The sequence below is a fragment of the Pimephales promelas genome, chromosome 22 (genome assembly GCF_988280905.1).
Source record: "Pimephales promelas chromosome 22, fPimPro1.hap1.1, whole genome shotgun sequence".
Taxonomy (NCBI): Eukaryota; Metazoa; Chordata; class Actinopteri; order Cypriniformes; family Leuciscidae; genus Pimephales; species Pimephales promelas.
The window spans coordinates 15958445-15970958 of NC_142790.1; the positions used below are offsets into that span (position 1 = coordinate 15958445).

The window sequence follows — 12514 nt, forward strand, 5'->3', positions numbered from 1 at the left end:
AATGTCTCTACTTGATGTTCAACTTTCATGAACTTTTTAATGGACAAACATGCTCAAGAATACTGTGGGATCAATTAGATCGTTCCCCTTGTTATTATCGATAAGATCAGGACGATGGCTGAATAAAACCTCTATCCAACTCTTATTCATCAAGAGATGAAGAGATGGATTGCTCTGGTATGATAGTTCACTTAAGCTAATTGGCTGAAAAACATGACTGCTCCGTATGGCCTCATTGTGTTTTACTAACTAAAGCAGAAGCATCTCTCTTCAGCAATTCCTAGCCTGTCATAAAAAACATTCATTCTTCTAAAGAATGTTAATTTGAAAGGTACACATATGGCGAACCACTATCAACCACTTGTGAAGAGTATCTAATTTTAGAGGTGAACCATTTTCTTGGTATTTTAGTTGATCTCCATTATATGTTCCTATAAGAATGGACTTGTCCATATGGGTTTCAAGGACGTCACTCAGTTGTTGACTGCTGTCTCTTCTCAGTAACACCCCAGTGTGGTTGGTCCTCTTGGAGATGGTGCCGGCTAGGTGGGTTTTTTGTTGTTGTTGTTTTTTAAGAATAGTCACACTCTTCCTGATAGGTCTGGTTAAACTCCGCTGTCTATTTGGTTTGCTGATAGCTCTCTGATAGGGGACAGCTCAAGTGTTATGCTCACTGCTCTGCTCAGGGCTCTGCTCTTACAAGACGGACAGGGAAGTGATGTCAAGTCAAGTCAAACTTAATTGCAATTCTTCCGTATACATGTATACAGCTGAACGAAATTTTGTTTCATATGGACCGAGGTGCATAACCAATGCAAGAATAAATAGATCACAACATTGTACAATAGACAGTGAAACCCTACCCTCAACCATTCACAAGATACACACAATACAATAGCTAGCAAACAGTAAACAATATGCAGTAAACAGTAAAATAGTGCAAATCTCCAGTAGACAGAAAAAAGTGCAATAGACAGTAAGTAGCGCAATTTGACCAGACCAAAAGCCAATAAAGTGTTGGTGCACAGTTGTGCATTTTAATTCCAATTGTCCATTTAAAGTGACAGTACACATAATCTAAAGCCATACAAACCCTGTTTACTTCTACCGATCTCAATTGAAGATGTGGCCTCAAAACATGAAGGTTATTTTCTCAAAAGATAAGAATCTACTCTATCTCACAAAAGTGAGTATACCCCTCGCATTTCAGCAAACATTTTAGTATATCTTCTAAACAGACAATTAGGGGTGTGACGGTATGAGACGGTTATAGTTGAACACCATCATTAGAACTCTATTACCACCAAAAGAGTGTTATTAAATTTTTTTTTACATTTTTTTTTTGCTGCGCGCAAAAATGACACGCATAGAAAAGACCGGCAAGACCCCATTTTGCTTGGTTGTGTGCACAGCTTTTTTTTGTAACGCCAACCGTAAACTGCCCGAACCGTCGCACTTGACACCCGTGATAACCGTCATCAATACTATAGGACAATACTATAGAAATGAAACGAAATGAAATGTGCTGCTTGTATAGTAGTATGTGGAACCGTTCCAACTGAACTGCATTAACAGCAACAGTGGGGCTTCAACTGCCTTAGGCAAACGAGTTGTCACGTATGGTCGGGTTGTTAGGTAGTATGCCATACGGAACTGTTGCAACTGAACCTGCATTAATGGCAACAGTGGGGCTTCGCCAGATGTAGTCAAACGGGTTGTCGCGTATGGTCGAGTTGTTTGGTAGTATGCCATACGGAACCGTTGCCACTGAACCTGCTTTAATGACCACAGTGGGGCTTCGACAGCCTTAGTCAAACGGGTTGGTACGTATGGCCGTGTTGCGGTGAGATTGTGGCATTAGAGATTGTGGTTAGGTCACATCAAGGGTTTATGCCACTGAACTACGAGGACGGAGAAACCTCAGCAGCAGAAGGGATCGAAAGAAAGAAAGTAAGCAAGCAAGCAAGCAAGCAAGAAAGAAAGAAAGAAAAGAAAGGCTGATGTACACGCAAGTAAGCTGGGCTGAGTTGAGTGGGGGACAGAGGGGGATGACTTTAGGATGCCAGAGTCACTGTCGACTCGAGCCCTCTTTAGGTGTCGTGGGCTAGTCGAAGAATCACTGAGGACGGAAGGTGCCCACTTGAAGACCCTAGAGATGTCCCCTACTCTGCTCAATCCAGACGGTTGTCATGCTGATCCGCAGGGGAGACCGCACTATGGTTGATCCCCGGAGCCAACATCGCAGTCGTTGTGTGTGCAGACGTGCCAGGAAATATACTTCAGCCATTAACACCAGACAGACGGGTATTCACATCACCATATGGAAGTAGGCGTAAATGGATGGAGACTTATAGGTTACCATAAAGCTACGTCTTAGTTGGTGCCTGTCTAGACGAAAGCCGAGTGCAAATCAGCATGCAGCTTTAACATCTACTCTTGTGTAATGGAAATCATATTTACTGTCCTCTGAAAATAACTCAACATACAGCCATTATTGTCAAAATAGCTGGCAACAAAAGTGAGTACACCCTAAGTGAACTTGTCAAAACTGTTTCCAAAGTGTCAATATTTTGTGTGAGCACCAGTGTTATCTAGCACTGCCGTAATCCTCCTGGGCATGGAATTCACCAGAGCTGCACTGGTTGTTGCTGGGATCCTCTTCCACTCCTCCAAAATGACATCATGGAGCTGCTGGCTGTTAGACATATGGCACATCTCCACCTTCCACTTGAGGATGCCCCTCAGGTGCTCAATAGGTGGTTTGCAGTCACGTGATTGTGATGACGCGTGAAATTCAGATGGAGGGCAAGGAAGAGCACAATGGACGAGATGGAGGAAAGTCCGTACTGTACTACTTTAGACGCTATCGCAAGAAAAATATATAAACATAAAATCGAAACATGTTGGACGTGATCCTTACGTTATGAGGAGGATCGATTTTCAACTGAATTGAGAGATTTGCCTGTCATCGAGGCTGTAGATATCAGCAACTACCTTGTCTTGCAAACATACTTTGACTTTACAACTTTCGGAAACTGGTACGTTACACAAACAGCCATGTAAGTGTATTTAAACACCTGAATAATGTAATTATAAGCCACATAAATAATGTAATAACTCACATTTGACGAAGTGATCACTGCACACACACAGAGGCATTTTCCCATTCGGCTCCTCCCGACCGCAGACGTAGGTTTGCAAGGCATTTTTTCCCTGGTGTTTTTCTGTCAATTTCTTGTATTTTCCCCCCTTATGGACAACAACTTTTGGCACACGATAAAAACTCCTCTTGGTTCGATTTGAGCAACCATAAACGACGCAAAACATAGGCATTTTGAGTTTATAATTGTGCTTCCTAAATATAGAAAGTCATTTCCTGCCCTCCATCTGCGTTACGTGCCATGGCAACGCAGTGGCGTGATGTCATATGAAAACAAGCTATAGGTTTCAGGTCTTTAAAAATGCTTGGCCACTCAATCACCTTCAGCTTCCTCAGCAAGGCAGTTGTCATCTTGGCAGTGTGTTTGGGGTCGTTATCATGCCGTTCGGCCCAGTTTCTGAAGGGATGGCATCATGTTCTGCTTCAGAATGTTTCAGTACATGTAATCCATGTTTCCCTCAATGAAGCTCAGTACCAGTACCAGCAGCACTCATGCATCCCCAGACCATGACGCTACCACCACCATGCTTGATTGAAGGCAAGACAATTTTCTTGGTACTCTTTACCAGGGCGTCACCACACATGCTGGACACCATCTGAGCCAAACAAGTTCATATTAGTCTCATCTGAACATGGTTTCTCCCACTGGACATGGTTTCAGCAATGCATTCTCATGGACAGGTTGTTTTCAGCAAACTGTTTGCTGGCTTTCTTGTGAGCCAGCTTCAGAAGAGGCTTCTGGGATGACGGCCATGCAAACTGACTTGTTGCAGTGGCCTGTATGTAATTCAGTTGGGTGTTACCAATCTTCTTGTAGCCTGGGTCAACTTTGTGGAGAGCAACAATTCTAATTCTCAAATCCTTAGATAGTTCTTTGCCATGAGATGCCATGTTTAACATCCAGTGGCGGTCACTATGAGAGAACTGTACTCAAAGGACAAATTTTAACTGCTCTAATACAAGGTTCACAAACGCTTTCGTGAGATACTGTATGTACAGTAGTGGCTAGAAGTGATGTCCAGGCTTGGAAAATTGACTTCTTCATCCTTTATTCAAATATTATAAAAAATCTGTTTATCATATTGCTTAGTTGTGTTTGAAGTCAATTGTTTTATGTCTTATAATGCAGTAAAACAGAAATTGTTGGACATATTTTTTTGTCCAGGCTACAAAGAAAGTATGAATGTATGCAAAAATGAGAGAAGCAACTGATTACATGAATTTTTTGTTTTTCTATGTTGTTGTTTTTTTGCCTAGTAAAAATAAAACCTGTATTTGTAGTTGTCCTTTTATGCCAAGGCATACATTTATTGATGTTGGTAAGTTTTGGAGCTGTTAAGTGAAATATCACTTCGGTTAAACAGTCGAGGGGAGCATAGTTATCAACTGAAATTTATTTTTATTACCTGGCATGGCTGCTGTATCAGCCTATCATCCTTTCTTTGGAACAAACAAAACTAATTGCACTTGCTTACACTAAATCAATCAACATAAATGAGGTTTTGATGTGTATTGTTTGTATTTCTGTTTCCCAAAGTCTGCTTTGGGATCAGTTGGTGGGGTTTGACATTAACTGAATGGTTCTGCTTTCTTCAACAGATTGAGAGAAGAGAATAATGCCCAAAGATTTCCACTGGTCCCACTGCTGCAGAAATGCCCTGAGGCTTAGTCTGGACTGAAGCCAAGGTAAGCTTAGCAACCTGTGATGAACACACTTACTTTCTCTCACACTTTCCCCTACCCAATTGTTGGTTAATACACTCATGACATTGAAGGTCTAATGTGTGTTTACGAAACTACATGGTGAGGAGATGAAGAAAACACGTCTATGATATACTGCGAAACAAATGAAAGTGTGAGTTTGTGTGGTTTGTGTGGGAGGTGTGATGTCATTTCCTCTCTGTATTTGGTTTGAGCAGCAAAAAAGGAACCTTGTTTTCTCTCTCGTTTTCATCCTTGAGATAACTTCCATTTTTTCCTTTAGTCTTTTACTCCTCTAAAACAGTGTTTTTCAACTTTTAGAGACGACAATTCCTTGCCAACACAGAGCCCTCGAAATTAAAAAGTTGATGTCTGTGTTAGTAACACTTAATAATCACTTTCATTAAAAAACTTTAACTCGTTAACCACTGAAACAAACCCAATAAATTAAATTGTAATCTCTTTTGAAAGAAGTCACTTGAGATTAGCACATGTCTTACTCTCTAAAATGATTAATCATGCCACACTTAAAAAAATATAATAAGGTTTTCATTTATTTTTGTTTGTTTTATATGTATATGTTAATGTAATGTAATCTGTAATTGAGATATTAAAAAGTATAAATAAATATAAAAACATTTAAATAAAACTCACAAAAGCATATATATATATATATATATATATATATATATTACATTGGATAAATGCATACATTCATACATGCATTGATACTTGGATGCATGCATACATGCATATTTTACATAGATCATATGTATAGTTAATTAAAAAGAAATTACAGATAAATTATACAGATACATTATATATATATCATATGTACATATATATCTATATATCTATATATATCATATGTATATTATTAAAAATTAATATACATTTATATAGTAAATATATAAATACATATATATTCAAATATTTTGTACAAAATATTTTAAACTAGTTTTGTAATATTAATAACAGTTATTTATTTATGCAAAATGAATTGGGGTAAATTAAGCCTTTTTTTCTCAAAAAAAATCCTAATTATCCCGATATAACCCTATTTACTTTTTTATATTATTAGCAAACATTCAATCAGTAGTTTGATTCTACAACAAGTAAATGGCACTCAGAATAACAGCCGCAAGTGAGCATGTGTTTGGCTGCATGTGGACGCCACAGTCGCCACCTGCTCTGCTTGAACCATTGCTCTCTGCCGTCATGTGACTGAAGCGCAGGGTATTGTCTTGGTTTAAAAGAGAGCGCTCACTTTGAGCAGACCGTCAGAGAGGAGGAATTTTTGAGCGTGGGTCGTTCACTGTGTATGTAGCGGGATGGGAGGGGTTGTTGGAGGATGGATCTTCCTGTACGGGGATGGCAAGGGAAGGCTGGGGGTGGGGCAACTGTAGCCTCTCAGATGGGATTTGCATTAGTAGTTTGTCAGCTGTCATTAGGAGCAGATGACAGTGAGGATAAGCTGTTTGCACACAGCTCTTTCTCCTCCCCTCCTCCATGAACTGACCATAGCGTACACTTTCGAAAAACCAAAGGCAAAGTGGCTCATTTTGATGCAAGCGAGTAGGGCATGAAATTTCAGCTGACGGTTAATTGTCATCCAATTTATTTCGATTCACATAGACTATTTATGTGTCATTAACTTTGCGTGGGAACATTTAGCAGCCATAAATATTTGGCCATTACGTGAAACTGTTTATGACAAACCACAGCAGACTGTACTGTGTTTCTTTTTAGGGAACTCCAGAACTGTCTTGCACACGCTTCTCAAGAAGTGCTCTGAGCACAATTTGCGATACAAGTAATTTACTACAGCACCAAAAAGGGAAATTAAAATGTACAGTTTATGGCATTTCTATATTTGGCTAAAACTCACGATATGTAATATGCAAAATTATTGTATTCAGATGTATAATTATGTAGTAATCTGAATGTGAGTTCCAGCTCATGTGTCAAGTTATGCTGAGTGTTGCTGATGCATGCGGTGTCAACTCCTCAGCACTATCTATATGCTGTAAAGACACTCTAGATATATTAATGCATGTCAACCAGGGGATCCACTTATCTATAACTCTTCAAGGAGCGTATCTTGTATTCATCATTAAGCTCACTTATAAATGGACCATGAACAGTTAACTGAGCATACAGCTAACCTTGACTGTTGTTAAGACAGTGTCCTTGCATCCCAAAAATACATATTTGAGCTGCCTATCTCGAATAAATTGATACAGTTGAATGTATAACTGTGGATGGTTGGAATGTAACCCATAGTACATACTTGATGTGCATTTTTGTGTTATTGTGATTAGAATAAACCTCTTTTACTAAATGAGGTGATAGAGTTAGGGTAAAATGTCTATGCCATTAAAATGGATGCATTATTATTCAGGTAAAAAGCTGTAAGCTTGTTTGTAAAATCTAACTTGCTCTGCAAGTTTCTCTTTAAACTGTTGCTGCACCAGTTGTAGAAAACTGTTAAAGGAGTAGTTCACTTTTTTTTTTTAAACTTTTGCTGATAATTTACTCACCCCCATGTCATCCAAGATGTCCATGAGTTTCTTTCTTTGTCGAAAAGAAAGGTTTTTGATGAAAACAATCCAGGAATTTTCTCCATATAATGGACTTCATTGGGCGCCAAACGGTTCAAGGTTTAAATGAGAGTTTCAGTGCAGCTTCAAAGTGCTTTAAACAACACCAGACGATGAATAAGGGTCTTATCTAGCGGAACGATTGGTCATTTAAAAAAAAAAAATACAATTTTTTAAAAGTTTTATTTTGTCAAAATAAACAAATCTTTTTTTTGAGTCATTTAGTTAATTTCCATCGTTGAATGAATGAAATGACTCGAAAAAAGATTCGTTCATTTTGATAAGACCCTTATTCATCGTCTGGTGTTGTTTAAAGCCCTTTGACCTCGAGCCAATTGGCACCCAATGAAGTCCATTATATGGAGAAAAATCCTGATGAAAAATGTTTTCATCAAAAACGTTAATTTCTTTTCGACCGAAGAAAGGAAGACATGGACATCTTGGATGACATGGGGGTGAGTAAATTATCAGCAAAAGTTTTTTGTTTAAAGTAAACTACTAATGTACTGTGTATTCTGACACATTTTGATACGCAGAAAGATGTTGAGCTTGTGTAAATTTCTAATTTCCAACTTGTAGAGATTAAAAGCATTGTTGGTAGCTTAATAGTGCACTCTGAAGTCTTTATATAGCCTATGTTTAGCTTTTTTATTTCTGGCAATTTTTATTTAGACTTTGCAATTCATAAAAGTTATGTTCGTTTGTAAAGATAAACAAAATGTGTAAGAATCATAAACATTTGTTTGTCAAAGCGATTATTTTCTGCAAAAATCTAAAAGCCAGTGGGAAAAAATATATTGGCTTTTTGTCAAATAAACCAGGATGATGCTAACTTCTGGGTTTGACCTACAAAACTGCTCTATTCCTGCAGCCCTGTATATTAGCTAAATGTCTATTTGCTAAACGTAAAGATTAACAAAGCTTTTCTGAACTGCTTTGGTCTAGTGATAGACCTTTGCATTGACAGAAACCTCGAACACAGCAAAGCTCAACTCTGGCCCACAAGGTCCACTTTGCTGCAGAGTTTAGCTCCAACCCTAATCAAACACACCTGAACAAGCTAATCAATGACTACGTTTGCATGCAGCCAATTTTCAGGTTATGGTAAGGTTAAGGTCACTATTCGGGTTTCTGAAACATTAGGAATAACCCGTTTACATGTGTGAGCAGAAAGAGTTTGTCCTTTATACATGGAATTGCAATATCGATGTAAACGGCAACACGCGGTTAACATCTAGTTAACATATGGTTAACATCTTAACAGACAACCTTAAGACGCAATATGCGTCATTTCCGATTCTTCTTCCTGTGTCCAAAGACAACAACAACAGCAGCACGTGGATAATGAATAGTTGGGGGCAGATAGCGATCGCCTTTGTTTGCTCTTTGATGCTGGTAACGTTACTGAGCTCGCTCCAAAAGTATGCTGTGCTGTGTCTCGCCTGGTCTCGCCTTGTTTACTTCCGGTATGCGCCGAGAAGTTTCTCTACTCAAAAGACCAAGATTCCTTGCGAATGGAACATGCGCAGAACACAAATCACTATGGGGATATGCCGATACGCGTTTACATAGAAAAGGGGTACCCCAGGTATCCCAATTTTTAAAATCTAGGATATGAGCATATTCAGGTTTTTGCCGGTGTTTACATGGCCGTTCGCGACCGGGTTATTGCTAATATCCCGGTTTTGAACGGGTTATTGGCTGCATGTAAACGTAGTCATTGTCTTCATGATTACTAGAAAGTTACAGACAGGTGAGTTGCTCAGTGTTTGGGTTAAACTCTGCAGGAAAGTTGACCTCAAGGACCAGAGTCTTGCCTACTAATGTTGGAAATAGGTTAAATTGTTGTATTAGAACATTAATGTGAGAGATCTTCATTTGGGGACACAAGTTAAGAATACTTTACCAAAACCCAGAGGTGGTGTTTCTGCTTGTCGACGTTCTTCCGAGCTCGATTTGTCAGCTGCAGTATGTGGACCCTCCCACCGAGCACGCACTGGAGAAGTTTATTGATTTTCTCACTGCATCTGTGTCTCTTGTAACCCAAAACCAATCAATACACATCGTACATTTAACCCCCTCTCTGTTACAATTTCGGTTATGGGAATATACTTAACCCTCCATTTCGAAATGTACAGGCTCAATGCTTGATCAAACAGTATACTTTTGATGAACAGATAAGCGAAATCCATTCGTCTCTCTTGGTTTCCAGCCGCGAGCGCCCTGTGCCCATGAGCTGCTCCAGATCCGCCGTTTGCCGCTTAATGTGTTTATTATACAGTGCTCTCCTTGTGGCAACTTGAAGTGGCTGTCAGTTTAAAAGATTCATGAATGTGATCGGCTTCTGTAAATGGATGTTGGCTTTTTGGGCCTGCTTGATGCTGGTACTTTAAGACCATTACGTTTTCAGTAATTGTAGAGCTTATGAGTGGCAGGAACATCTCTCTTTCTCTCTCTCAGTCAAGCCATCTGGGACAGTGGCTGGAGACCAGGCCTGCGGCTCTAGGGAGGAGAGAATGTCGATCTCCCCTCCTCCTCCTCCTCCTCCTCTCTTGCTCTCAATCTCAGTCATGAGCTCGTTGCCATCCCCACCCCCTCTTCTCATCCGCCGCTTGTTTTTTGCAATTCCTTAGTAGACTGTTTTCAAGTCTTTCACATATTCTCCATCAGCACTGATTGGTTTCATTTCCTTCACTTCCTGTCTCTGCCCATTCTCACTAGCTGACATTTTGTCTTGAGGCTCTTTATCGTCAAGTGAAGAGGCTGTAAACACCGATTCTCCTGCAAATCTCCCTCAGACACTCGCTGCTAATAAAGGCCCATCTGTTCTGCATAACCACCATCCCCATCGGCCTTGGGGATCTCTCTGCACTGTAATCAGTAATGTTGGGTAATAGCTGTGGGTTGCAGTAACGACTCCACACACTCATGTGTATTTTGGCTTTGCGAATCTCCACCCCCCACCCAGATATTTAACTCATTTCACCTTCGAGATAAATTTGGGCTCCGCGCCATCAGATGAGCACGATGGCTGGATTTGCGCGGCGAGGTTTAACGTATGATTATGACGCAATTCCCTTCGGCTTGAATTGCGCTCCGGTCTGTATAGGAGGGTCAAGCAAGGACATTGTTCTTGATGGCATGGCTAGTCATTATACAAACCCTTCAAAGACCCCTGGACCGATGCAGAAGCGGTGCCCTCGTCATGTTCGAGGCCCCTACGAGCACAGGGTGTGTCTTGATCCCTTTAGCTTTCCCAGCCACAAGATTACAGGGATGGCACACGAAGCTTTGGTGCAAGCTGCCTCTTTGTCTACTCCAAGAGAATGATGGATTGAGCCTCCCTCCTCTGCTGCTCTCTTGAGATGTCTATTGGGCTTTGTTTGGCAGGTTGACTTCTCTGTCTTTTGGTAGGCACAGTGTTAACCTGCTGTAAGCCTCTTCCACAGTATCTGTCCCACGGTTGGATCTGGAGGCTTAAGACAGTGTATCTTCTGCATTTCAAGTTGACAGTTTAACAAGTACATTAACAATGCAATTCCAACATACAATGACTTGAATAAGTGGGGGAGGGGGGGAATTATGATTTTATACATCTGTCCTGATAAAAGTATCAGCATTGTCTTTATCGTCTTATATTTTAGAAATTATATTATATTTATATTTTAATATATATATATATATATTAACTTCAATTAATTTTTTTTGATATTGTATATTTGAAAAATTTCAAGTTTTATGGTAAATATGTTAATACCTTTAACTTGGTTACACCGCATGACATTTATACAAAGTCTATAAATTGAAACTTTTGAAAATTTTTGTTTTTTAACCGCATAAAACCAGCACAAATTTAAATATTTTAAATATATATTTACAAGTACATGGCACTTGTGTTTTGAACTAGATTTTTTTAAAGGATTATTTCTTTACCGTGTGTTATTTTTTGGACACTGTTATTAGCCCGTAGAATCTCAAGATTGGCACTTCGAATTCAGAGCTTGACTTCAGAGAATCTTCAAACTTGCGCTGGAGAATAAAAGCTTAATATCTGAACGTGCAGATTTTATACTAATGATCTGTGGAGTGCGGTGCCTGCTTCCTGCTGAAACTTTAAGGTCTGGAGATTTTTGGTTCATCCTTTCAATTCCAGGCGATCCCAGCGTTGTCGTCTCTGCATTTTGAAGAACCCAGACTGTCAGTCTCCTGTCAGACAGGCTCCTGTCTCTTCCAGTGATATCCAACCCGTCAGCGGATGCACACTGCAAACCAAGGGCTTCTCTGACAACTTCATCAGTGGGGCAAAGTCAAGTGATTCTTTGAGTCATTACTTGTGTGGGTGTACGTGTGCTTTTTCTAGATTTTGTAGTCTTGGTAAACCAAACAGGTTCACTCCACTGCACAAAGATGGTACATATACATAGATATGAATATATTATAGATACTCAATGTTACCCCGAAAGAGCCACAGAATGTCACAGTAAATTTGATCCAATTCCCTTGTGAGCTATTTATCATATTCATCCACTTCTACTGTCTACACTCACATTGTAGGGGGTCAAACATTGTTTAATATAGTTTTAACAAGACATCCCTCTCAATCGATTCAACTTTACAATTTGGACCTCCCTATGCTGAACATTAAGATATTTCATATATATTCTATAATATACAAACATTTTGATCTTGAGCCCTGCATTTGGCATTTATGTTGTTGTTGTTTTTTAGTTGGGACAGTCTATGCATTTAGCTTTGTATGACTCCTTGGTAACCATTTTTTTCCATTTGTTTTCCATTATTTGACTTTAAACAAGACTACACCAGGCCCAGCCAGTCATGATTGGATAATAGGTCCCAACAAGTGGCCATTAAATCTGTTACTGGGATATTTCAGCAAGTTATATTTTGAAAGACTTGTAATGAAGTATCAAATAGTCACACATTATCTAATGATAATTTCACACCAACAAAGAACATCTGTGCTTACACAAGATCATCAGGGATAAATGTCAGTTTCGTTCTGTGCGTCCGCAAGAAAAAAAATAGGTTTCAA

General features: G+C 39.4%; 1 protein-coding gene across 4 annotated transcripts in view; it reads left to right on the forward strand.

The window, feature by feature from the left end:
• Positions 1-12514, forward strand: part of ncoa2 (nuclear receptor coactivator 2) — a 105913-nt gene that overhangs the window by 26918 nt on the left and 66481 nt on the right. For all 4 annotated transcript variants that reach the window (XM_039666704.2, XM_039666705.2, XM_039666703.2 and 1 more), the window contains exon 2: positions 4760-4846. The gene's annotated coding sequence lies outside the window, so the exon portion shown is untranslated. The remainder of the gene's footprint in view (positions 1-4759; positions 4847-12514) is intronic.